At 45.6% G+C, this 25,182-nt stretch overlaps 10 non-coding genes across 10 annotated transcripts; all 10 read left to right on the plus strand.

Annotated features, from left to right (window-relative positions):
* Nucleotides 1-2,276: 2,276 nt before the first annotated feature.
* Nucleotides 2,277-2,467, plus strand: LOC130315002 (U2 spliceosomal RNA). The gene has a single exon (XR_008862599.1). It is a non-coding gene; the product is annotated as a U2 spliceosomal RNA (small nuclear RNA).
* A 2,093-nt stretch (nucleotides 2,468-4,560) lies between these two features.
* On the plus strand, nucleotides 4,561-4,751 carry LOC130315003 (U2 spliceosomal RNA). The gene has a single exon (XR_008862600.1). It is a non-coding gene; the product is annotated as a U2 spliceosomal RNA (small nuclear RNA).
* Nucleotides 4,752-6,827: 2,076 nt separating this feature from the next.
* Nucleotides 6,828-7,018, plus strand: LOC130315004 (U2 spliceosomal RNA). The gene has a single exon (XR_008862601.1). It is a non-coding gene; the product is annotated as a U2 spliceosomal RNA (small nuclear RNA).
* A 2,531-nt stretch (nucleotides 7,019-9,549) lies between these two features.
* Nucleotides 9,550-9,740, plus strand: LOC130315005 (U2 spliceosomal RNA). Its single transcript, XR_008862602.1, has one exon. It is a non-coding gene; the product is annotated as a U2 spliceosomal RNA (small nuclear RNA).
* Nucleotides 9,741-11,824: 2,084 nt separating this feature from the next.
* LOC130315006 (U2 spliceosomal RNA) lies at nucleotides 11,825-12,015 on the plus strand. The gene has a single exon (XR_008862603.1). It is a non-coding gene; the product is annotated as a U2 spliceosomal RNA (small nuclear RNA).
* A 2,086-nt stretch (nucleotides 12,016-14,101) lies between these two features.
* Nucleotides 14,102-14,292, plus strand: LOC130314986 (U2 spliceosomal RNA). Its single transcript, XR_008862584.1, has one exon. It is a non-coding gene; the product is annotated as a U2 spliceosomal RNA (small nuclear RNA).
* Nucleotides 14,293-16,375: 2,083 nt separating this feature from the next.
* Nucleotides 16,376-16,566, plus strand: LOC130315008 (U2 spliceosomal RNA). The gene has a single exon (XR_008862604.1). It is a non-coding gene; the product is annotated as a U2 spliceosomal RNA (small nuclear RNA).
* Nucleotides 16,567-18,655: 2,089 nt separating this feature from the next.
* On the plus strand, nucleotides 18,656-18,846 carry LOC130314998 (U2 spliceosomal RNA). Its single transcript, XR_008862595.1, has one exon. It is a non-coding gene; the product is annotated as a U2 spliceosomal RNA (small nuclear RNA).
* A 2,096-nt stretch (nucleotides 18,847-20,942) lies between these two features.
* On the plus strand, nucleotides 20,943-21,133 carry LOC130315010 (U2 spliceosomal RNA). The gene has a single exon (XR_008862606.1). It is a non-coding gene; the product is annotated as a U2 spliceosomal RNA (small nuclear RNA).
* A 2,084-nt stretch (nucleotides 21,134-23,217) lies between these two features.
* On the plus strand, nucleotides 23,218-23,408 carry LOC130315009 (U2 spliceosomal RNA). Its single transcript, XR_008862605.1, has one exon. It is a non-coding gene; the product is annotated as a U2 spliceosomal RNA (small nuclear RNA).
* Nucleotides 23,409-25,182: the final 1,774 nt, after the last annotated feature.

The following is a 25,182-nucleotide window of genomic DNA, read 5'->3' on the forward strand; positions in this document are numbered from 1 at the left end:
TATGACATCCATGTCCACGATTACGACCCCATGTCTCTCAATGCCTCTCCTTTCTAATGGTTTTATGGTTATTGTAATTCACATCTGTATACTTTTGTATATACTACATATGCCCATACAATATATTTGGAAATTTATACCTTCTGTTATATTTGTATATTAGAGAAATTTACATACCTGTAACCAGTTTGGGCCATTTCTATATATCTATTATTATATTAATTTTTATATAGCTATATCTCAAAAAATGTTTGTTGTCAGTATTTTAAACTGTGTTTATTTCTATATGTATACACATGTCTTTGTATTTCTACTACGGGATCTGGTGGGCGTGATTACACCAGGTGTTCACCTGGGTGTTCCCCTCCACCACTTCCCATAAAAGAATGGCCATTTCTTTTGTATCTTTGTATGAATAAGGCTGGTTTTTCCGGCTGAAACGCGTTACCTTGTGTCCTGCTGTCCTATGGCTTGAATCTACAATAAATTTTGGCTTTTATTGCACGTTATCCTGCGCTGGACCATCTATTTCTTCATTGCTATCCTGGTGTTGGTTCACACGGTGCCGTGCGACAGGCGTCTGGCTGAAAGGGTGAGCTGAGTAATCCTATACTCTTCAACTATGTAACTATGTAACATAACATGGGGGGGGGGGGTCTCCTGGCTGTTCACACAGGTGTGTCATTGCTGTACATTGACCATGCATTGCTTCTGTGGTATTGCAAAGGCAAAGACAAATGCTTCCAGCCATCCATTGCACTAATGGATTGGTCATCAGCTGGCTGTCTATGTCCCGCATCAATATAGACCAAAGTACAGAGGGTTAGGCTATGCTATTGTGCACCTACCTGATGCATCAGAAGGTGCGAGGCCCTTGCTAAATTCTGTGCACAGACTTTGAGATCTATACTTTAGACTGTATCTAAACCTGCTCCAACATGGACTGACATTCTGGCCTACTTTCAGCCGATGCGACTTGTCTGTCGCTGAACAGTCGCTTTTTATGTATTCAGCACCTATGTATAATGTTGTAAAAATGCTCTAGAAGCTAAAGTCGCAGAAATGTCACACATATTTGGCCTGCAACTTTCTGTGCGACAAATTCAGACAGGAAAAATCAGTATAAATCCTTAGAAAATTATCCCCCAGTGTCTCCATCTGCTGGCGGTATTGAATAAGCATTGCTGCACTGATGGGGTATGCATTAGACGAAAAAAAAGAAGAAAAAGAAGAATAATACGCCCAGAAAAGAGGCGAAAAGGAGAAAAACGTAAAAAAACGTGAAAAAAAAGTAAGAGGAAGAGAAGGGGAAAAAAGGTGGAAATGGGTTTAAAAGTGATTTCGGCGGAGAAATATATATATATATATATATATATATATATATATATATATATATATATATACGCGCACACACACACATATATATAAACGTATTCTCCGTTGAGATATTGCAGCCGCTGCTGTGTCCAGGCCCAGGAGCCTTAGCACTGTACTGTGATGTCACTCAATACCACTGACATCACTAGGTGTAAACAACATCTCTCCTTTGCTGTGTATGTGACTATGGAGCTGTTTGGTGATGTCGTCTATTATGGCCTTCATAGAAGCAACAGGAGATTGTTGCATCCATCTAGAACCCTCAGAACTACAGTGCTATGATGTCACTCACTTCCACAGGCCTTGCAGAGTGTAAACAACAACAACCCAGCTTTGTTGTGTATGTAACCATAGGGATTTGTGATGTCACCTAGAACCTTCACAGCAGCGACAGCTTTATGAGGAGCATCAGCACTGCTCTGCCTGAGCAGAACCATCACCGCCATAGGTTGTCAAATAACCCGGGTTTAACCCACACAGGTAAGTCCAATGGGGTGCAGGCATGTCCTCTATGCTTACAGCTTCCCGTGGGTGTTGGTTTGATACCGTTTGGGGACAGCCAAGGAGGCATCTGCAGGCAACAAAGGTAGGTGTGTGCTTGTGTGTGTGTTTCCTATGCAGATCCTAAGCCCAGTGTCACATGCAAGTAGGAGGAGTAAGAAGGGTTCCTGGCAAATCCGGGTTATGGATTGCATTTAAAAAGGCCCCGTGGGAGTGCAATGGGCCCCTGTCTTGCTGCTTAGCAATAATGGTATGGGTTTAGGTTCTGCTGTGTGTACTGGTGGTTGACTGCCCCCCAGCCCAGAGTGTGCATGGAAAATTGTCTGGCAGCCTCCCTGACAGCAAGCAGTGATAGTGCCCATGAAGGGCACCTTGTTGGGCCCGCCCCTTTCACGGTTATCGCTTCTCGGCCTTTTGGCTAAGATCAAGTGTAGTATCTGTTCTTATCAGTTTAATATCTGATACGTCCCCTATCTGGGGACCATATATTAAATGGATTTTTGAGAACGGGGGCCGATTTCGAAGCTTGCTTCCGTCGCCCTATGCATTGACCCGATATGGCAGTATCTTCGGGTACAGTGCACCACCCCCTTACAGGGTTAAAAAGAAAGATTCCTACTTTCATTGCTACCTGCTTGCTGGCTAGCCAGCTAGCCAGCCCTGTGGGCCTTGCTGCTGCTGCAGCCAAAAAACAAAAGGTGGTGCTGCTGCTGCTTCTGCTGCTTCTGCTTCTGCTTGTGTCTGGCCGCTGTTGGAGCGTCCAGGCACAGGACTTCTGCTGCTGCTGACTAAATGGCCTCCTTAATTGGATCATTTGAGTAGCCAGCACACCTGTGCAGGTAGGGCATGACATGATAGGCAGCTGCCTTGATAGCGGGTGGGTGCTGAATGTTCCTAATTGACAAAATAAGATTAATGCTTATGAAGAAATATAAAATCTCATCCCTTCCCCAATATCGCGCCACACCCCTACCCCTTAATTCCCTGGTTGAACTTGATGGACATATGTCTTTTTTCGACCGTACTAACTATGTAACTATGTAACATAACATGGGGGGGGGGGGGGGTCTCCTGGCTGTTCACACAGGTGTGTCATTGCTGTACATTGACCATGCATTGCTTCTGTGGTATTGCAAAGGCAAAGACAAATGCTTCCAGCCATCCATTGCACTAATGGATTGGTCATCAGCTGGCTGTCTATGTCCCGCATCAATATAGACCAAAGTACAGAGGGTTAGGCTATGCTATTGTGCACCTACCTGATGCATCAGAAGGTGCGAGGCCCTTGCTAAATTCTGTGCACAGACTTTGAGATCTATACTTTAGACTGTATCTAAACCTGCTCCAACATGGACTGACATTCTGGCCTACTTTCAGCCGATGCGACTTGTCTGTCGCTGAACAGTCGCTTTTTATGTATTCAGCACCTATGTATAATGTTGTAAAAATGCTCTAGAAGCTAAAGTCGCAGAAATGTCACACATATTTGGCCTGCAACTTTCTGTGCGACAAATTCAGACAGGAAAAATCAGTATAAATCCTTAGAAAATTATCCCCCAGTGTCTCCATCTGCTGGTGGTATTGAATAAGCATTGCTGCACTGATGGGGTATGCATTAGACGAAAAAAAAGAAGAAAAAGAAGAATAATACGCCCAGAAAAGAGGCGAAAAGGAGAAAAACGTAAAAAAATGTGAAAAAAAAGTAAGAGGAAGAGAAGGGAAAAAAGTTGGAAATGGGTTTAAAAGTGATTTCGGCGGAGAAATATATATATATATATATATATATATATATATATATATATATATATACGCGCACACACACACATATATATAAACGTATTCTCCGTTGAGATATTGCAGCCGCTGCTGTGTCCAGGCCCAGGAGCCTTAGCACTGTGCTGTGATGTCACTCAATACCACTGACATCACTAGGTGTAAACAACATCTCTCCTTTGCTGTGTATGTGACTATGGAGCTGTTTGGTGATGTCGTCTATTATGGCCTTCATAGAAGCAACAGGAGATTGTTGCATCCATCTAGAACCCTCAGAACTACAGTGCTATGATGTCACTCACTTCCACAGGCCTTGCAGAGTGTAAACAACAACAACCCAGCTTTGTTGTGTATGTAACCATAGGGATTTGTGATGTCACCTAGAACCTTCACAGCAGCGACAGCTTTATGAGGAGCATCAGCACTGCTCTGCCTGAGCAGAACCATCACCGCCATAGGTTGTCAAATAACCCGGGTTTAACCCACACAGGTAAGTCCAATGGGGTGCAGGCATGTCCTCTATGCTTACAGCTTCCCGTGGGTGTTGGTTTGATACCGTTTGGGGACAGCCAAGGAGGCATCTGCAGGCAACAAAGGTAGGTGTGTGCTTGTGTGTGTGTTTCCTATGCAGATCCTAAGCCCAGTGTCACATGCAAGTAGGAGGAGTAAGAAGGGTTCCTGGCAAATCCGGGTTATGGATTGCATTTAAAAAGGCCCCGTGGGAGTGCAATGGGCCCCTGTCTTGCTGCTTAGCAATAATGGTATGGGTTTAGGTTCTGCTGTGTGTACTGGTGGTTGACTGCCCCCCAGCCCAGAGTGTGCATGGAAAATTGTCTGGCAGCCTCCCTGACAGCAAGCAGTGATAGTGCCCATGAAGGGCACCTTGTTGGGCCCGCCCCTTTCACGGTTATCGCTTCTCGGCCTTTTGGCTAAGATCAAGTGTAGTATCTGTTCTTATCAGTTTAATATCTGATACGTCCCCTATCTGGGGACCATATATTAAATGGATTTTTGAGAACGGGGGCCGATTTCGAAGCTTGCTTCCGTCGCCCTATGCATTGACCCGATATGGCAGTATCTTCGGGTACAGTGCACCACCCCCTTACAGGGTTAAAAAGAAAGATTCCTACTTTCATTGCTACCTGCTTGCTGGCTAGCCAGCTAGCCAGCCCTGTGGGCCTTGCTGCTGCTGCAGCCAAAAAACAAAAGGTGGTGCTGCTGCTGCTTCTGCTGCTTCTGCTTGTGTCTGGCCGCTGTTGGAGCGTCCAGGCACAGGACTTCTGCTGCTGCTGACTAAATGGCCTCCTTAATTGGATCATTTGAGTAGCCAGCACACCTGTGCAGGTAGGGCATGACATGATAGGCAGCTGCCTTGATAGCGGGTGGGTGCTGAATGTTCCTAATTGACAAAATAAGATTAATGCTTATGAAGAAATATAAAATCTCATCCCTTCCCCAATATCGCGCCACACCCCTACCCCTTAATTCCCTGGTTGAACTTGATGGACATATGTCTTTTTTCGACCGTACTAACTATGTAACTATGTAACATAACATGGGGGGGGGGGGGTCTCCTGGCTGTTCACACAGGTGTGTCATTGCTGTACATTGACCATGCATTGCTTCTGTGGTATTGCAAAGGCAAAGACAAATGCTTCCAGCCATCCATTGCACTAATGGATTGGTCATCAGCTGGCTGTCTATGTCCCGCATCAATATAGACCAAAGTACAGAGGGTTAGGCTATGCTATTGTGCACCTACCTGATGCATCAGAAGGTGCGAGGCCCTTGCTAAATTCTGTGCACAGACTTTGAGATCTATACTTTAGACTGTATCTAAACCTGCTCCAACATGGACTGACATTCTGGCCTACTTTCAGCCGATGCGACTTGTCTGTCGCTGAACAGTCGCTTTTTATGTATTCAGCACCTATGTATAATGTTGTAAAAATGCTCTAGAAGCTAAAGTCGCAGAAATGTCACACATATTTGGCCTGCAACTTTCTGTGCGACAAATTCAGACAGGAAAAATCAGTATAAATCCTTAGAAAATTATCCCCCAGTGTCTCCATCTGCTGGCGGTATTGAATAAGCATTGCTGCACTGATGGGGTATGCATTAGACGAAAAAAAAGAAGAAAAAGAAGAATAATACGCCCAGAAAAGAGGCGAAAAGGAGAAAAACGTAAAAAAACGTGAAAAAAAAGTAAGAGGAAGAGAAGGGAAAAAAAGGTGGAAATGGGTTTAAAAGTGATTTCGGCGGAGAAATATATATATATATATATATATATATATATATATATACGCGCACACACACACATATATATAAACGTATTCCCCGTTGAGATATTGCAGCCGCTGCTGTGTCCAGGCCCAGGAGCCTTAGCACTGTGCTGTGATGTCACTCAATACCACTGACATCACTAGGTGTAAACAACATCTCTCCTTTGCTGTGTATGTGACTATGGAGCTGTTTGGTGATGTCGTCTATTATGGCCTTCATAGAAGCAACAGGAGATTGTTGCATCCATCTAGAACCCTCAGAACTACAGTGCTATGATGTCACTCACTTCCACAGGCCTTGCAGAGTGTAAACAACAACAACCCAGCTTTGTTGTGTATGTAACCATAGGGATTTGTGATGTCACCTAGAACCTTCACAGCAGCGACAGCTTTATGAGGAGCATCAGCACTGCTCTGCCTGAGCAGAACCATCACCGCCATAAGTTGTCAAATAACCCAGGTTTAACCCACACAGGTAAGTCCAATGGGGTGCAGGCATGTCCTCTATGCTTACAGCTTCCCGTGGGTGTTGGTTTGATACCGTTTGGGGACAGCCAAGGAGGCATCTGCAGGCAACAAAGGTAGGTGTGTGCTTGTGTGTGTGTTTCCTATGCAGATCCTAAGCCCAGTGTCACATGCAAGTAGGAGGAGTAAGAAGGGTTCCTGGCAAATCCGGGTTATGGATTGCATTTAAAAAGGCCCCGTGGGAGTGCAATGGGCCCCTGTCTTGCTGCTTAGCAATAATGGTATGGGTTTAGGTTCTGCTGTGTGTACTGGTGGTTGACTGCCCCCCAGCCCAGAGTGTGCATGGAAAATTGTCTGGCAGCCTCCCTGACAGCAAGCAGTGATAGTGCCCATGAAGGGCACCTTGTTGGGCCCGCCCCTTTCACGGTTATCGCTTCTCGGCCTTTTGGCTAAGATCAAGTGTAGTATCTGTTCTTATCAGTTTAATATCTGATACGTCCCCTATCTGGGGACCATATATTAAATGGATTTTTGAGAACGGGGGCCGATTTCGAAGCTTGCTTCCGTCGCCCTATGCATTGACCCGATATGGCAGTATCTTCGGGTACAGTGCACCACCCCCTTACAGGGTTAAAAAGAAAGATTCCTACTTTCATTGCTACCTGCTTGCTGGCTAGCCAGCTAGCCAGCCCTGTGGGCCTTGCTGCTGCTGCAGCCAAAAAACAAAAGGTGGTGCTGCTGCTGCTGCTTCTGCTTCTGCTTGTGTCTGGCCGCTGTTGGAGCGTCCAGGCACAGGACTTCTGCTGCTGCTGACTAAATGGCCTCCTTAATTGGATCATTTGAGTAGCCAGCACACCTGTGCAGGTAGGGCATGACATGATAGGCAGCTGCCTTGATAGCGGGTGGGTGCTGAATGTTCCTAATTGACAAAATAAGATTAATGCTTATGAAGAAATATAAAATCTCATCCCTTCCCCAATATCGCGCCACACCCCTACCCCTTAATTCCCTGGTTGAACTTGATGGACATATGTCTTTTTTCGACCGTACTAACTATGTAACTATGTAACATAACATGGGGGGGGGGGGGGGGTCTCCTGGCTGTTCACACAGGTGTGTCATTGCTGTACATTGACCATGCATTGCTTCTGTGGTATTGCAAAGGCAAAGACAAATGCTTCCAGCCATCCATTGCACTAATGGATTGGTCATCAGCTGGCTGTCTATGTCCCGCATCAATATAGACCAAAGTACAGAGGGTTAGGCTATGCTATTGTGCACCTACCTGATGCATCAGAAGGTGCGAGGCCCTTGCTAAATTCTGTGCACAGACTTTGAGATCTATACTTTAGACTGTATCTAAACCTGCTCCAACATGGACTGACATTCTGGCCTACTTTCAGCCGATGCGACTTGTCTGTCGCTGAACAGTCGCTTTTTATGTATTCAGCACCTATGTATAATGTTGTAAAAATGCTCTAGAAGCTAAAGTCGCAGAAATGTCACACATATTTGGCCTGCAACTTTCTGTGCGACAAATTCAGACAGGAAAAATCAGTATAAATCCTTAGAAAATTATCCCCCAGTGTCTCCATCTGCTGGCGGTATTGAATAAGCATTGCTGCACTGATGGGGTATGCATTAGACGAAAAAAAAGAAGAAAAAGAAGAATAATACGCCCAGAAAAGAGGCGAAAAGGAGAAAAACGTAAAAAAACGTGAAAAAAAAGTAAGAGGAAGAGAAGGGAAAAAAAGGTGGAAATGGGTTTAAAAGTGATTTCGGCGGAGAAATATATATATATATATATATATATATATATATATATATATACGCGCACACACACACATATATATAAACGTATTCTCCGTTGAGATATTGCAGCCGCTGCTGTGTCCAGGCCCAGGAGCCTTAGCACTGTGCTGTGATGTCACTCAATACCACTGACATCACTAGGTGTAAACAACATCTCTCCTTTGCTGTGTATGTGACTATGGAGTAGTGTTGCTCGCGAATATTCGCAATTCGAATATTATTCGCGAATATCGCATATTCGCGAATTCGCGAATTTCGCGAATATAGCGCTATATATTCGTAATTACGAATATTCGTTTTTTTTTTTTTTTTTTTTTTTCTTCACAGTACACATCACAGTGATCATCCCTCTCTGCTTCCAGCTTGTGTGGTGTAAAGAAGGCTGTAATACTACTGTGTGAGACTGGCGTGCGAAAATTCGCATATGCGAAAATTAGCATACGCTATTTTTCGCATATGCGAATTTCCACATGTGGTAATTTTCGCATGCACGTATTTTCGCATACGCGAAAATAAAACGAGGATATAACGAATATGCGAATATTCGCGAATATATGACGAATATTCGTCCATATATTCGCGAATATTCGCGAATTCGAATATGGCCTATGCCGCTCAACACTACTATGGAGCTGTTTGGTGATGTCGTCTATTATGGCCTTCATAGAAGCAACAGGAGATTGTTGCATCCATCTAGAACCCTCAGAACTACAGTGCTATGATGTCACTCACTTCCACAGGCCTTGCAGAGTGTAAACAACAACAACCCAGCTTTGTTGTGTATGTAACCATAGGGATTTGTGATGTCACCTAGAACCTTCACAGCAGCGACAGCTTTATGAGGAGCATCAGCACTGCTCTGCCTGAGCAGAACCATCACCGCCATAGGTTGTCAAATAACCCGGGTTTAACCCACACAGGTAAGTCCAATGGGGTGCAGGCATGTCCTCTATGCTTACAGCTTCCCGTGGGTGTTGGTTTGATACCGTTTGGGGACAGCCAAGGAGGCATCTGCAGGCAACAAAGGTAGGTGTGTGCTTGTGTGTGTGTTTCCTATGCAGATCCTAAGCCCAGTGTCACATGCAAGTAGGAGGAGTAAGAAGGGTTCCTGGCAAATCCGGGTTATGGATTGCATTTAAAAAGGCCCCGTGGGAGTGCAATGGGCCCCTGTCTTGCTGCTTAGCAATAATGGTATGGGTTTAGGTTCTGCTGTGTGTACTGGTGGTTGACTGCCCCCCAGCCCAGAGTGTGCATGGAAAATTGTCTGGCAGCCTCCCTGACAGCAAGCAGTGATAGTGCCCATGAAGGGCACCTTGTTGGGCCCGCCCCTTTCACGATTATCGCTTCTCGGCCTTTTGGCTAAGATCAAGTGTAGTATCTGTTCTTATCAGTTTAATATCTGATACGTCCCCTATCTGGGGACCATATATTAAATGGATTTTTGAGAACGGGGGCCGATTTCGAAGCTTGCTTCCGTCGCCCTATGCATTGACCCGATATGGCAGTATCTTCGGGTACAGTGCACCACCCCCTTACAGGGTTAAAAAGAAAGATTCCTACTTTCATTGCTACCTGCTTGCTGGCTAGCCAGCTAGCCAGCCCTGTGGGCCTTGCTGCTGCTGCAGCCAAAAAACAAAAGGTGGTGCTGCTGCTGCTTCTGCTGCTTCTGCTTCTGCTTGTGTCTGGCCGCTGTTGGAGCGTCCAGGCACAGGACTTCTGCTGCTGCTGACTAAATGGCCTCCTTAATTGGATCATTTGAGTAGCCAGCACACCTGTGCAGGTAGGGCATGACATGATAGGCAGCTGCCTTGATAGCGGGTGGGTGCTGAATGTTCCTAATTGACAAAATAAGATTAATGCTTATGAAGAAATATAAAATCTCATCCCTTCCCCAATATCGCGCCACACCCCTACCCCTTAATTCCCTGGTTGAACTTGATGGACATATGTCTTTTTTCGACCGTACTAACTATGTAACTATGTAACATAACATGGGGGGGGGGGTCTCCTGGCTGTTCACACAGGTGTGTCATTGCTGTACATTGACCATGCATTGCTTCTGTGGTATTGCAAAGGCAAAGACAAATGCTTCCAGCCATCCATTGCACTAATGGATTGGTCATCAGCTGGCTGTCTATGTCCCGCATCAATATAGACCAAAGTACAGAGGGTTAGGCTATGCTATTGTGCACCTACCTGATGCATCAGAAGGTGCGAGGCCCTTGCTAAATTCTGTGCACAGACTTTGAGATCTATACTTTAGACTGTATCTAAACCTGCTCCAACATGGACTGACATTCTGGCCTACTTTCAGCCGATGCGACTTGTCTGTCGCTGAACAGTCGCTTTTTATGTATTCAGCACCTATGTATAATGTTGTAAAAATGCTCTAGAAGCTAAAGTCGCAGAAATGTCACACATATTTGGCCTGCAACTTTCTGTGCGACAAATTCAGACAGGAAAAATCAGTATAAATCCTTAGAAAATTATCCCCCAGTGTCTCCATCTGCTGGCGGTATTGAATAAGCATTGCTGCACTGATGGGGTATGCATTAGACGAAAAAAAAGAAGAAAAAGAAGAATAATACGCCCAGAAAAGAGGCGAAAAGGAGAAAAACGTAAAAAAACGTGAAAAAAAAGTAAGAGGAAGAGAAGGGAAAAAAAGGTGGAAATGGGTTTAAAAGTGATTTCGGCGGAGAAATATATATATATATATATATATATATATATATATATATATACGCGCACACACACACATATATATAAACGTATTCTCCGTTGAGATATTGCAGCCGCTGCTGTGTCCAGGCCCAGGAGCCTTAGCACTGTGCTGTGATGTCACTCAATACCACTGACATCACTAGGTGTAAACAACATCTCTCCTTTGCTGTGTATGTGACTATGGAGCTGTTTGGTGATGTCGTCTATTATGGCCTTCATAGAAGCAACAGGAGATTGTTGCATCCATCTAGAACCCTCAGAACTACAGTGCTATGATGTCACTCACTTCCACAGGCCTTGCAGAGTGTAAACAACAACAACCCAGCTTTGTTGTGTATGTAACCATAGGGATTTGTGATGTCACCTAGAACCTTCACAGCAGCGACAGCTTTATGAGGAGCATCAGCACTGCTCTGCCTGAGCAGAACCATCACCGCCATAGGTTGTCAAATAACCCGGGTTTAACCCACACAGGTAAGTCCAATGGGGTGCAGGCATGTCCTCTATGCTTACAGCTTCCCGTGGGTGTTGGTTTGATACCGTTTGGGGACAGCCAAGGAGGCATCTGCAGGCAACAAAGGTAGGTGTGTGCTTGTGTGTGTGTTTCCTATGCAGATCCTAAGCCCAGTGTCACATGCAAGTAGGAGGAGTAAGAAGGGTTCCTGGCAAATCCGGGTTATGGATTGCATTTAAAAAGGCCCCGTGGGAGTGCAATGGGCCCCTGTCTTGCTGCTTAGCAATAATGGTATGGGTTTAGGTTCTGCTGTGTGTACTGGTGGTTGACTGCCCCCCAGCCCAGAGTGTGCATGGAAAATTGTCTGGCAGCCTCCCTGACAGCAAGCAGTGATAGTGCCCATGAAGGGCACCTTGTTGGGCCCGCCCCTTTCACGGTTATCGCTTCTCGGCCTTTTGGCTAAGATCAAGTGTAGTATCTGTTCTTATCAGTTTAATATCTGATACGTCCCCTATCTGGGGACCATATATTAAATGGATTTTTGAGAACGGGGGCCGATTTCGAAGCTTGCTTCCGTCGCCCTATGCATTGACCCGATATGGCAGTATCTTCGGGTACAGTGCACCACCCCCTTACAGGGTTAAAAAGAAAGATTCCTACTTTCATTGCTACCTGCTTGCTGGCTAGCCAGCTAGCCAGCCCTGTGGGCCTTGCTGCTGCTGCAGCCAAAAAACAAAAGGTGGTGCTGCTGCTGCTTCTGCTGCTTCTGCTTCTGCTTGTGTCTGGCCGCTGTTGGAGCGTCCAGGCACAGGACTTCTGCTGCTGCTGACTAAATGGCCTCCTTAATTGGATCATTTGAGTAGCCAGCACACCTGTGCAGGTAGGGCATGACATGATAGGCAGCTGCCTTGATAGCGGGTGGGTGCTGAATGTTCCTAATTGACAAAATAAGATTAATGCTTATGAAGAAATATAAAATCTCATCCCTTCCCCAATATCGCGCCACACCCCTACCCCTTAATTCCCTGGTTGAACTTGATGGACATATGTCTTTTTTCGACCGTACTAACTATGTAACTATGTAACATAACATGGGGGGGGGGGTCTCCTGGCTGTTCACACAGGTGTGTCATTGCTGTACATTGACCATGCATTGCTTCTGTGGTATTGCAAAGGCAAAGACAAATGCTTCCAGCCATCCATTGCACTAATGGATTGGTCATCAGCTGGCTGTCTATGTCCCGCATCAATATAGACCAAAGTACAGAGGGTTAGGCTATGCTATTGTGCACCTACCTGATGCATCAGAAGGTGCGAGGCCCTTGCTAAATTCTGTGCACAGACTTTGAGATCTATACTTTAGACTGTATCTAAACCTGCTCCAACATGGACTGACATTCTGGCCTACTTTCAGCCGATGCGACTTGTCTGTCGCTGAACAGTCGCTTTTTATGTATTCAGCACCTATGTATAATGTTGTAAAAATGCTCTAGAAGCTAAAGTCGCAGAAATGTCACACATATTTGGCCTGCAACTTTCTGTGCGACAAATTCAGACAGGAAAAATCAGTATAAATCCTTAGAAAATTATCCCCCAGTGTCTCCATCTGCTGGCGGTATTGAATAAGCATTGCTGCACTGATGGGGTATGCATTAGACGAAAAAAAAGAAGAAAAAGAAGAATAATACGCCCAGAAAAGAGGCGAAAAGGAGAAAAACGTAAAAAAACGTGAAAAAAAAGTAAGAGGAAGAGAAGGGAAAAAAAGGTGGAAATGGGTTTAAAAGTGATTTCGGCGGAGAAATATATATATATATATATATATATATATATATATATATATATACGCGCACACACACACATATATATAAACGTATTCTCCGTTGAGATATTGCAGCCGCTGCTGTGTCCAGGCCCAGGAGCCTTAGCACTGTGCTGTGATGTCACTCAATACCACTGACATCACTAGGTGTAAACAACATCTCTCCTTTGCTGTGTATGTGACTATGGAGCTGTTTGGTGATGTCGTCTATTATGGCCTTCATAGAAGCAACAGGAGATTGTTGCATCCATCTAGAACCCTCAGAACTACAGTGCTATGATGTCACTCACTTCCACAGGCCTTGCAGAGTGTAAACAACAACAACCCAGCTTTGTTGTGTATGTAACCATAGGGATTTGTGATGTCACCTAGAACCTTCACAGCAGCGACAGCTTTATGAGGAGCATCAGCACTGCTCTGCCTGAGCAGAACCATCACCGCCATAGGTTGTCAAATAACCCGGGTTTAACCCACACAGGTAAGTCCAATGGGGTGCAGGCATGTCCTCTATGCTTACAGCTTCCCGTGGGTGTTGGTTTGATACCGTTTGGGGACAGCCAAGGAGGCATCTGCAGGCAACAAAGGTAGGTGTGTGCTTGTGTGTGTGTTTCCTATGCAGATCCTAAGCCCAGTGTCACATGCAAGTAGGAGGAGTAAGAAGGGTTCCTGGCAAATCCGGGTTATGGATTGCATTTAAAAAGGCCCCGTGGGAGTGCAATGGGCCCCTGTCTTGCTGCTTAGCAATAATGGTATGGGTTTAGGTTCTGCTGTGTGTACTGGTGGTTGACTGCCCCCCAGCCCAGAGTGTGCATGGAAAATTGTCTGGCAGCCTCCCTGACAGCAAGCAGTGATAGTGCCCATGAAGGGCACCTTGTTGGGCCCGCCCCTTTCACGGTTATCGCTTCTCGGCCTTTTGGCTAAGATCAAGTGTAGTATCTGTTCTTATCAGTTTAATATCTGATACGTCCCCTATCTGGGGACCATATATTAAATGGATTTTTGAGAACGGGGGCCGATTTCGAAGCTTGCTTCCGTCGCCCTATGCATTGACCCGATATGGCAGTATCTTCGGGTACAGTGCACCACCTCCTTACAGGGTTAAAAAGAAAGATTCCTACTTTCATTGCTACCTGCTTGCTGGCTAGCCAGCTAGCCAGCCCTGTGGGCCTTGCTGCTGCTGCAGCCAAAAAACAAAAGGTGGTGCTGCTGCTGCTTCTGCTGCTTCTGCTTCTGCTTGTGTCTGGCCGCTGTTGGAGCGTCCAGGCACAGGACTTCTGCTGCTGCTGACTAAATGGCCTCCTTAATTGGATCATTTGAGTAGCCAGCACACCTGTGCAGGTAGGGCATGACATGATAGGCAGCTGCCTTGATAGCGGGTGGGTGCTGAATGTTCCTAATTGACAAAATAAGATTAATGCTTATGAAGAAATATAAAATCTCATCCCTTCCCCAATATCGCGCCACACCCCTACCCCTTAATTCCCTGGTTGAACTTGATGGACATATGTCTTTTTTCGACCGTACTAACTATGTAACTATGTAACATAACATGGGGGGGGGGGGGGGGTCTCCTGGCTGTTCACACAGGTGTGTCATTGCTGTACATTGACCATGCATTGCTTCTGTGGTATTGCAAAGGCAAAGACAAATGCTTCCAGCCATCCATTGCACTAATGGATTGGTCATCAGCTGGCTGTCTATGTCCCGCATCAATATAGACCAAAGTACAGAGGGTTAGGCTATGCTATTGTGCACCTACCTGATGCATCAGAAGGTGCGAGGCCCTTGCTAAATTCTGTGCACAGACTTTGAGATCTATACTTTAGACTGTATCTAAACCTGCTCCAACATGGACTGACATTCTGGCCTACTTTCAGCCGATGCGACTTGTCTGTCGCTGAACAGTCGCTTTTTATGTATTCAGCACCTATGTATAATGTTGTAAAAATGCTCTAGAAGCTAAAGTCGCAGAAATGTCACACATATTTGGCCTGCAACTTTCTGTGCGACAAATTCAGACAGGAAAAATCAGTATAAATCCTTAGAAAATTATCCCCCAGTGTCTCCATCTGCTGGCGGTATTGAATAAGCATTGCTGCACTGATGGGGTATGCATTAGACGAAAAAAAAGAAGAAAAAGAAGAATAATACGCCCAGAAAAGAGGCGAAAAGGAGAAAAACGTAAAAAAACGTGAAAAAAAAGTAAGAGGAAGAGAAGGGAAAAAAAGGTGGAAATGGGTTTAAACGTGATTTCGGCGGAGAAATATATATATATATATATATATATATATATATATACGCGCACACACACACATATATATAAACGTATTCTCCGTTGAGATATTGCAGCCGCTGCTGTGTCCAGGCCCAGGAGCCTTAGCACTGTGCTGTGATGTCACTCAATACCACTGACATCACTAGGTGTAAACAACATCTCTCCTTTGCTGTGTATGTGACTATGGAGCTGTTTGGTGATGTCGTCTATTATGGCCTTCATAGAAGCAACAGGAGATTGTTGCATCCATCTAGAACCCTCAGAACTACAGTGCTATGATGTCACTCACTTCCACAGGCCTTGCAGAGTGTAAACAACAACAACCCAGCTTTGTTGTGTATGTAACCATAGGGATTTGTGATGTCACCTAGAACCTTCACAGCAGCGACAGCTTTATGAGGAGCATCAGCACTGCTCTGCCTGAGCAGAACCATCACCGCCATAGGTTGTCAAATAACCCGGGTTTAACCCACACAGGTAAGTCCAATGGGGTGCAGGCATGTCCTCTATGCTTACAGCTTCCCGTGGGTGTTGGTTTGATACCGTTTGGGGACAGCCAAGGAGGCATCTGCAGGCAACAAAGGTAGGTGTGTGCTTGTGTGTGTGTTTCCTATGCAGATCCTAAGCCCAGTGTCACATGCAAGTAGGAGGAGTAAGAAGGGTTCCTGGCAAATCCGGGTTATGGATTGCATTTAAAAAGGCCCCGTGGGAGTGCAATGGGCCCCTGTCTTGCTGCTTAGCAATAATGGTATGGGTTTAGGTTCTGCTGTGTGTACTGGTGGTTGACTGCCCCCCAGCCCAGAGTGTGCATGGAAAATTGTCTGGCAGCCTCCCTGACAGCAAGCAGTGATAGTGCCCATGAAGGGCACCTTGTTGGGCCCGCCCCTTTCACGGTTATCGCTTCTCGGCCTTTTGGCTAAGATCAAGTGTAGTATCTGTTCTTATCAGTTTAATATCTGATACGTCCCCTATCTGGGGACCATATATTAAATGGATTTTTGAGAACGGGGGCCGATTTCGAAGCTTGCTTCCGTCGCCCTATGCATTGACCCGATATGGCAGTATCTTCGGGTACAGTGCACCACCCCCTTACAGGGTTAAAAAGAAAGATTCCTACTTTCATTGCTACCTGCTTGCTGGCTAGCCAGCTAGCCAGCCCTGTGGGCCTTGCTGCTGCTGCAGCCAAAAAACAAAAGGTGGTGCTGCTGCTGCTTCTGCTGCTTCTGCTTCTGCTTGTGTCTGGCCGCTGTTGGAGCGTCCAGGCACAGGACTTCTGCTGCTGCTGACTAAATGGCCTCCTTAATTGGATCATTTGAGTAGCCAGCACACCTGTGCAGGTAGGGCATGACATGATAGGCAGCTGCCTTGATAGCGGGTGGGTGCTGAATGTTCCTAATTGACAAAATAAGATTAATGCTTATGAAGAAATATAAAATCTCATCCCTTCCCCAATATCGCGCCACACCCCTACCCCTTAATTCCCTGGTTGAACTTGATGGACATATGTCTTTTTTCGACCGTACTAACTATGTAACTATGTAACATAACATGGGGGGGGGGGGTCTCCTGGCTGTTCACACAGGTGTGTCATTGCTGTACATTGACCATGCATTGCTTCTGTGGTATTGCAAAGGCAAAGACAAATGCTTCCAGCCATCCATTGCACTAATGGATTGGTCATCAGCTGGCTGTCTATGTCCCGCATCAATATAGACCAAAGTACAGAGGGTTAGGCTATGCTATTGTGCACCTACCTGATGCATCAGAAGGTGCGAGGCCCTTGCTAAATTCTGTGCACAGACTTTGAGATCTATACTTTAGACTGTATCTAAACCTGCTCCAACATGGACTGACATTCTGGCCTACTTTCAGCCGATGCGACTTGTCTGTCGCTGAACAGTCGCTTTTTATGTATTCAGCACCTATGTATAATGTTGTAAAAATGCTCTAGAAGCTAAAGTCGCAGAAATGTCACACATATTTGGCCTGCAACTTTCTGTGCGACAAATTCAGACAGGAAAAATCAGTATAAATCCTTAGAAAATTATCCCCCAGTGTCTCCATCTGCTGGCGGTATTGAATAAGCATTGCTGCACTGATGGGGTATGCATTAGACGAAAAAAAAGAAGAAAAAGAAGAATAATACGCCCAGAAAAGAGGCGAAAAGGAGAAAAACGTAAAAAAACGTGAAAAAAAAGTAAGAGGAAGAGAAGGGAAAAAAAGGTGGAAATGGGTTTAAAAGTGATTTCGGCGGAGAAATATATATATATATATATATATATATATATATATATATATATATACGCGCACACACACACATATATATAAACGTATTCTCCGTTGAGATATTGCAGCCGCTGCTGTGTCCAGGCCCAGGAGCCTTAGCACTGTGCTGTGATGTCACTCAATACCACTGACATCACTAGGTGTAAACAACATCTCTCCTTTGCTGTGTATGTGACTATGGAGCTGTTTGGTGATGTCGTCTATTATGGCCTTCATAGAAGCAACAGGAGATTGTTGCATCCATCTAGAACCCTCAGAACTACAGTGCTATGATGTCACTCACTTCCACAGGCCTTGCAGAGTGTAAACAACAACAACCCAGCTTTGTTGTGTATGTAACCATAGGGATTTGTGATGTCACCTAGAACCTTCACAGCAGCGACAGCTTTATGAGGAGCATCAGCACTGCTCTGCCTGAGCAGAACCATCACCGCCATAGGTTGTCAAATAACCCGGGTTTAACCCACACAGGTAAGTCCAATGGGGTGCAGGCATGTCCTCTATGCTTACAGCTTCCCGTGGGTGTTGGTTTGATACCGTTTGGGGACAGCCAAGGAGGCATCTGCAGGCAACAAAGGTAGGTGTGTGCTTGTGTGTGTGTTTCCTATGCAGATCCTAAGCCCAGTGTCACATGCAAGTAGGAGGAGTAAGAAGGGTTCCTGGCAAATCCGGGTTATGGATTGCATTTAAAAAGGCCCCGTGGGAGTGCAATGGGCCCCTGTCTTGCTGCTTAGCAATAATGGTATGGGTTTAGGTTCTGCTGTGTGTACTGGTGGTTGACTGCCCCCCAGCCCAGAGTGTGCATGGAAAATTGTCTGGCAGCCTCCCTGACAGCAAGCAGTGATAGTGCCCATGAAGGGCACCTTGTTGGGCCCGCCCCTTTCACGGTTATCGCTTCTCGGCCTTTTGGCTAAGATCAAGTGTAGTATCTGTTCTTATCAGTTTAATATCTGATACGTCCCCTATCTGGGGACCATATATTAAATGGATTTTTGAGAACGGGGGCCGATTTCGAAGCTTGCTTCCGTCGCCCTATGCATTGACCCGATATGGCAGTATCTTCGGGTACAGTGCACCACCTCCTTACAGGGTTAAAAAGAAAGATTCCTACTTTCATTGCTACCTGCTTGCTGGCTAGCCAGCTAGCCAGCCCTGTGGGCCTTGCTGCTGCTGCAGCCAAAAAACAAAAGGTGGTGCTGCTGCTGCTTCTGCTGCTTCTGCTTCTGCTTGTGTCTGGCCGCTGTTGGAGCGTCCAGGCACAGGACTTCTGCTGCTGCTGACTAAATGGCCTCCTTAATTGGATCATTTGAGTAGCCAGCACACCTGTGCAGGTAGGGCATGACATGATAGGCAGCTGCCTTGATAGCGGGTGGGTGCTGAATGTTCCTAATTGACAAAATAAGATTAATGCTTATGAAGAAATATAAAATCTCATCCCTTCCCCAATATCGCGCCACACCCCTACCCCTTAATTCCCTGGTTGAACTTGATGGACATATGTCTTTTTTCGACCGTACTAACTATGTAACTATGTAACATAACATGGGGGGGGGGGGGGGGGTCTCCTGGCTGTTCACACAGGTGTGTCATTGCTGTACATTGACCATGCATTGCTTCTGTGGTATTGCAAAGGCAAAGACAAATGCTTCCAGCCATCCATTGCACTAATGGATTGGTCATCAGCTGGCTGTCTATGTCCCGCATCAATATAGACCAAAGTACAGAGGGTTAGGCTATGCTATTGTGCACCTACCTGATGCATCAGAAGGTGCGAGGCCCTTGCTAAATTCTGTGCACAGACTTTGAGATCTATACTTTAGACTGTATCTAAACCTGCTCCAACATGGACTGACATTCTGGCCTACTTTCAGCCGATGCGACTTGTCTGTCGCTGAACAGTCGCTTTTTATGTATTCAGCACCTATGTATAATGTTGTAAAAATGCTCTAGAAGCTAAAGTCGCAGAAATGTCACACATATTTGGCCTGCAACTTTCTGTGCGACAAATTCAGACAGGAAAAATCAGTATAAATCCTTAGAAAATTATCCCCCAGTGTCTCCATCTGCTGGCGGTATTGAATAAGCATTGCTGCACTGATGGGGTATGCATTAGACGAAAAAAAAGAAGAAAAAGAAGAATAATACGCCCAGAAAAGAGGCGAAAAGGAGAAAAACGTAAAAAAACGTGAAAAAAAAGTAAGAGGAAGAGAAGGGAAAAAAAGGTGGAAATGGGTTTAAACGTGATTTCGGCGGAGAAATATATATATATATATATATATATATATATATATATATATATATATACGCGCACACACACACATATATATAAACGTATTCTCCGTTGAGATATTGCAGCCGCTGCTGTGTCCAGGCCCAGGAGCCTTAGCACTGTGCTGTGATGTCACTCAATACCACTGACATCACTAGGTGTAAACAACATCTCTCCTTTGCTGTGTATGTGACTATGGAGCTGTTTGGTGATGTCGTCTATTATGGCCTTCATAGAAGCAACAGGAGATTGTTGCATCCATCTAGAACCCTCAGAACTACAGTGCTATGATGTCACTCACTTCCACAGGCCTTGCAGAGTGTAAACAACAACAACCCAGCTTTGTTGTGTATGTAACCATAGGGATTTGTGATGTCACCTAGAACCTTCACAGCAGCGACAGCTTTATGAGGAGCATCAGCACTGCTCTGCCTGAGCAGAACCATCACCGCCATAGGTTGTCAAATAACCCGGGTTTAACCCACACAGGTAAGTCCAATGGGGTGCAGGCATGTCCTCTATGCTTACAGCTTCCCGTGGGTGTTGGTTTGATACCGTTTGGGGACAGCCAAGGAGGCATCTGCAGGCAACAAAGGTAGGTGTGTGCTTGTGTGTGTGTTTCCTATGCAGATCCTAAGCCCAGTGTCACATGCAAGTAGGAGGAGTAAGAAGGGTTCCTGGCAAATCCGGGTTATGGATTGCATTTAAAAAGGCCCCGTGGGAGTGCAATGGGCCCCTGTCTTGCTGCTTAGCAATAATGGTATGGGTTTAGGTTCTGCTGTGTGTACTGGTGGTTGACTGCCCCCCAGCCCAGAGTGTGCATGGAAAATTGTCTGGCAGCCTCCCTGACAGCAAGCAGTGATAGTGCCCATGAAGGGCACCTTGTTGGGCCCGCCCCTTTCACGGTTATCGCTTCTCGGCCTTTTGGCTAAGATCAAGTGTAGTATCTGTTCTTATCAGTTTAATATCTGATACGTCCCCTATCTGGGGACCATATATTAAATGGATTTTTGAGAACGGGGGCCGATTTCGAAGCTTGCTTCCGTCGCCCTATGCATTGACCCGATATGGCAGTATCTTCGGGTACAGTGCACCACCTCCTTACAGGGTTAAAAAGAAAGATTCCTACTTTCATTGCTACCTGCTTGCTGGCTAGCCAGCTAGCCAGCCCTGTGGGCCTTGCTGCTGCTGCAGCCAAAAAACAAAAGGTGGTGCTGCTGCTGCTTCTGCTGCTTCTGCTTCTGCTTGTGTCTGGCCGCTGTTGGAGCGTCCAGGCACAGGACTTCTGCTGCTGCTGACTAAATGGCCTCCTTAATTGGATCATTTGAGTAGCCAGCACACCTGTGCAGGTAGGGCATGACATGATAGGCAGCTGCCTTGATAGCGGGTGGGTGCTGAATGTTCCTAATTGACAAAATAAGATTAATGCTTATGAAGAAATATAAAATCTCATCCCTTCCCCAATATCGCGCCACACCCCTACCCCTTAATTCCCTGGTTGAACTTGATGGACATATGTCTTTTTTCGACCGTACTAACTATGTAACTATGTAACATAACATGGGGGGGGGGGGGGGGTCTCCTGGCTGTTCACACAGGTGTGTCATTGCTGTACATTGACCATGCATTGCTTCTGTGGTATTGCAAAGGCAAAGACAAATGCTTCCAGCCATCCATTGCACTAATGGATTGGTCATCAGCTGGCTGTCTGTGTCCCGCATCAATATAGACCAAAGTACAGAGGGTTAGGCTATGCTATTGTGCACCTACCTGATGCATCAGAAGGTGCGAGGCCCTTGCTAAATTCTGTGCACAGACTTTGAGATCTATACTTTAGACTGTATCTAAACCTGCTCCAACATGGACTGACATTCTGGCCTACTTTCAGCCGATGCGACTTGTCTGTCGCTGAACAGTCGCTTTTTATGTATTCAGCACCTATGTATAATGTTGTAAAAATGCTCTAGAAGCTAAAGTCGCAGAAATGTCACACATATTTGGCCTGCAACTTTCTGTGCGACAAATTCAGACAGGAAAAATCAGTATAAATCCTTAGAAAATTATCCCCCAGTGTCTCCATCTGCTGGCGGTATTGAATAAGCATTGCTGCACTGATGGGGTATGCATTAGACGAAAAAAAAGAAGAAAAAGAAGAATAATACGCCCAGAAAAGAGGCGAAAAGGAGAAAAACGTAAAAAAACGTGAAAAAAAGTAAGAGGAAGAGAAGGGAAAAAAAGGTGGAAATGGGTTTAAACGTGATTTCGGCGGAGAAATATATATATATATATATATATATATATATATATATACGCGCACACACACACATATATATAAACGTATTCTCCGTTGAGATATTGCAGCCGCTGCTGTGTCCAGGCCCAGGAGCCTTAGCACTGTGCTGTGATGTCACTCAATACCACTGACATCACTAGGTGTAAACAACATCTCTCCTTTGCTGTGTATATGACTATGGAGCTGTTTGGTGATGTCGTCTATTATGGCCTTCATAGAAGCAACAGGAGATTGTTGCATCCATCTAGAACCCTCAGAACTACAGTGCTATGATGTCACTCACTTCCACAGGCCTTGCAGAGTGTAAACAACAACAACCCAGCTTTGTTGTGTATGTAACCATAGGGATTTGTGATGTCACCTAGAACCTTCACAGCAGCGACAGCTTTATGAGGAGCATCAGCACTGCTCTGCCTGAGCAGAACCATCACCGCCATAGGTTGTCAAATAACCCGGGTTTAACCCACACAGGTAAGTCCAATGGGGTGCAGGCATGTCCTCTATGCTTACAGCTTCCCGTGGGTGTTGGTTTGATACCGTTTGGGGACAGCCAAGGAGGCATCTGCAGGCAACAAAGGTAGGTGTGTGCTTGTGTGTGTGTTTCCTATGCAGATCCTAAGCCCAGTGTCACATGCAAGTAGGAGGAGTAAGAAGGGTTCCTGGCAAATCCGGGTTATGGATTGCATTTAAAAAGGCCCCGTGGGAGTGCAATGGGCCCCTGTCTTGCTGCTTAGCAATAATGGTATGGGTTTAGGTTCTGCTGTGTGTACTGGTGGTTGACTGCCCCCCAGCCCAGAGTGTGCATGGAAAATTGTCTGGCAGCCTCCCTGACAGCAAGCAGTGATAGTGCCCATGAAGGGCACCTTGTTGGGCCCGCCCCTTTCACGATTATCGCTTCTCGGCCTTTTGGCTAAGATCAAGTGTAGTATCTGTTCTTATCAGTTTAATATCTGATACGTCCCCTATCTGGGGACCATATATTAAATGGATTTTTGAGAACGGGGGCCGATTTCGAAGCTTGCTTCCGTCGCCCTATGCATTGACCCGATATGGCAGTATCTTCGGGTACAGTGCACCACCCCCTTACAGGGTTAAAAAGAAAGATTCCTACTTTCATTGCTACCTGCTTGCTGGCTAGCCAGCTAGCCAGCCCTGTGGGCCTTGCTGCTGCTGCAGCCAAAAAACAAAAGGTGGTGCTGCTGCTGCTGCTTCTGCTGCTTCTGCTTCTGCTTGTGTCTGGCCGCTGTTGGAGCGTCCAGGCACAGGACTTCTGCTGCTGCTGACTAAATGGCCTCCTTAATTGGATCATTTGAGTAGCCAGCACACCTGTGCAGGTAGGGCATGACATGATAGGCAGCTGCCTTGATAGCGGGTGGGTGCTGAATGTTCCTAATTGACAAAATAAGATTAATGCTTATGAAGAAATATAAAATCTCATCCCTTCCCCAATATCGCGCCACACCCCTACCCCTTAATTCCCTGGTTGAACTTGATGGACATATGTCTTTTTTCGACCGTACTAACTATGTAACTATGTAACATAACATGGGGGGGGGGGGGTCTCCTGGCTGTTCACACAGGTGTGTCATTGCTGTACATTGACCATGCATTGCTTCTGTGGTATTGCAAAGGCAAAGACAAATGCTTCCAGCCATCCATTGCACTAATGGATTGGTCATCAGCTGGCTGTCTATGTCCCGCATCAATATAGACCAAAGTACAGAGGGTTAGGCTATGCTATTGTGCACCTACCTGATGCATCAGAAGGTGGGAGGCCCTTGCTAAATTCTGTGCACAGACTTTGAGATCTATACTTTAGACTGTATCTAAACCTGCTCCAACATGGACTGACATTCTGGCCTACTTTCAGCCGATGCGACTTGTCTGTCGCTGAACAGTCGCTTTTTATGTATTCAGCACCTATGTATAATGTTATAAAAATGCTCTAGAAGCTAAAGTCGCAGAAATGTCACACATATTTGGCCTGCAACTTTCTGTGCGACAAATTCAGACAGGAAAAATCAGTATAAATCCTTAGAAAATTATCCCCCAGTGTCTCCATCTGCTGGCGGTATTGAATAAGCATTGCTGCACTGATGGGGTATGCATTAGACGAAAAAAAAGAAGAAAAAGAAGAATAATACGCCCAGAAAAGAGGCGAAAAGGAGAAAAACGTAAAAAAACGTGAAAAAAAAGTAAGAGGAAGAGAAGGGAAAAAAAGGTGGAAATGGGTTTAAAAGTGATTTCGGCGGAGAAATATATATATATATATATATATATATATATATATATATATATACGCGCACACACACACATATATATAAACGTATTCTCCGTTGAGATATTGCAGCCGCTGCTGTGTCCAGGCCCAGGAGCCTTAGCACTGTGCTGTGATGTCACTCAATACCACTGACATCACTAGGTGTAAACAACATCTCTCCTTTGCTGTGTATGTGACTATGGAGCTGTTTGGTGATGTCGTCTATTATGGCCTTCATAGAAGCAACAGGAGATTGTTGCATCCATCTAGAACCCTCAGAACTACAGTGCTATGATGTCACTCACTTCCACAGGCCTTGCAGAGTGTAAACAACAACAACCCAGCTTTGTTGTGTATGTAACCATAGGGATTTGTGATGTCACCTAGAACCTTCACAGCAGCGACAGCTTTATGAGGAGCATCAGCACTGCTCTGCCTGAGCAGAACCATCACCGCCATAGGTTGTCAAATAACCCGGGTTTAACCCACACAGGTAAGTCCAATGGGGTGCAGGCATGTCCTCTATGCTTACAGCTTCCCGTGGGTGTTGGTTTGATACCGTTTGGGGACAGCCAAGGAGGCATCTGCAGGCAAC

This window comes from Hyla sarda, unplaced genomic scaffold, assembly GCF_029499605.1.
Source record: "Hyla sarda isolate aHylSar1 unplaced genomic scaffold, aHylSar1.hap1 scaffold_1855, whole genome shotgun sequence".
Lineage (NCBI taxonomy): Eukaryota > Metazoa > Chordata > Amphibia > Anura > Hylidae > Hyla > Hyla sarda.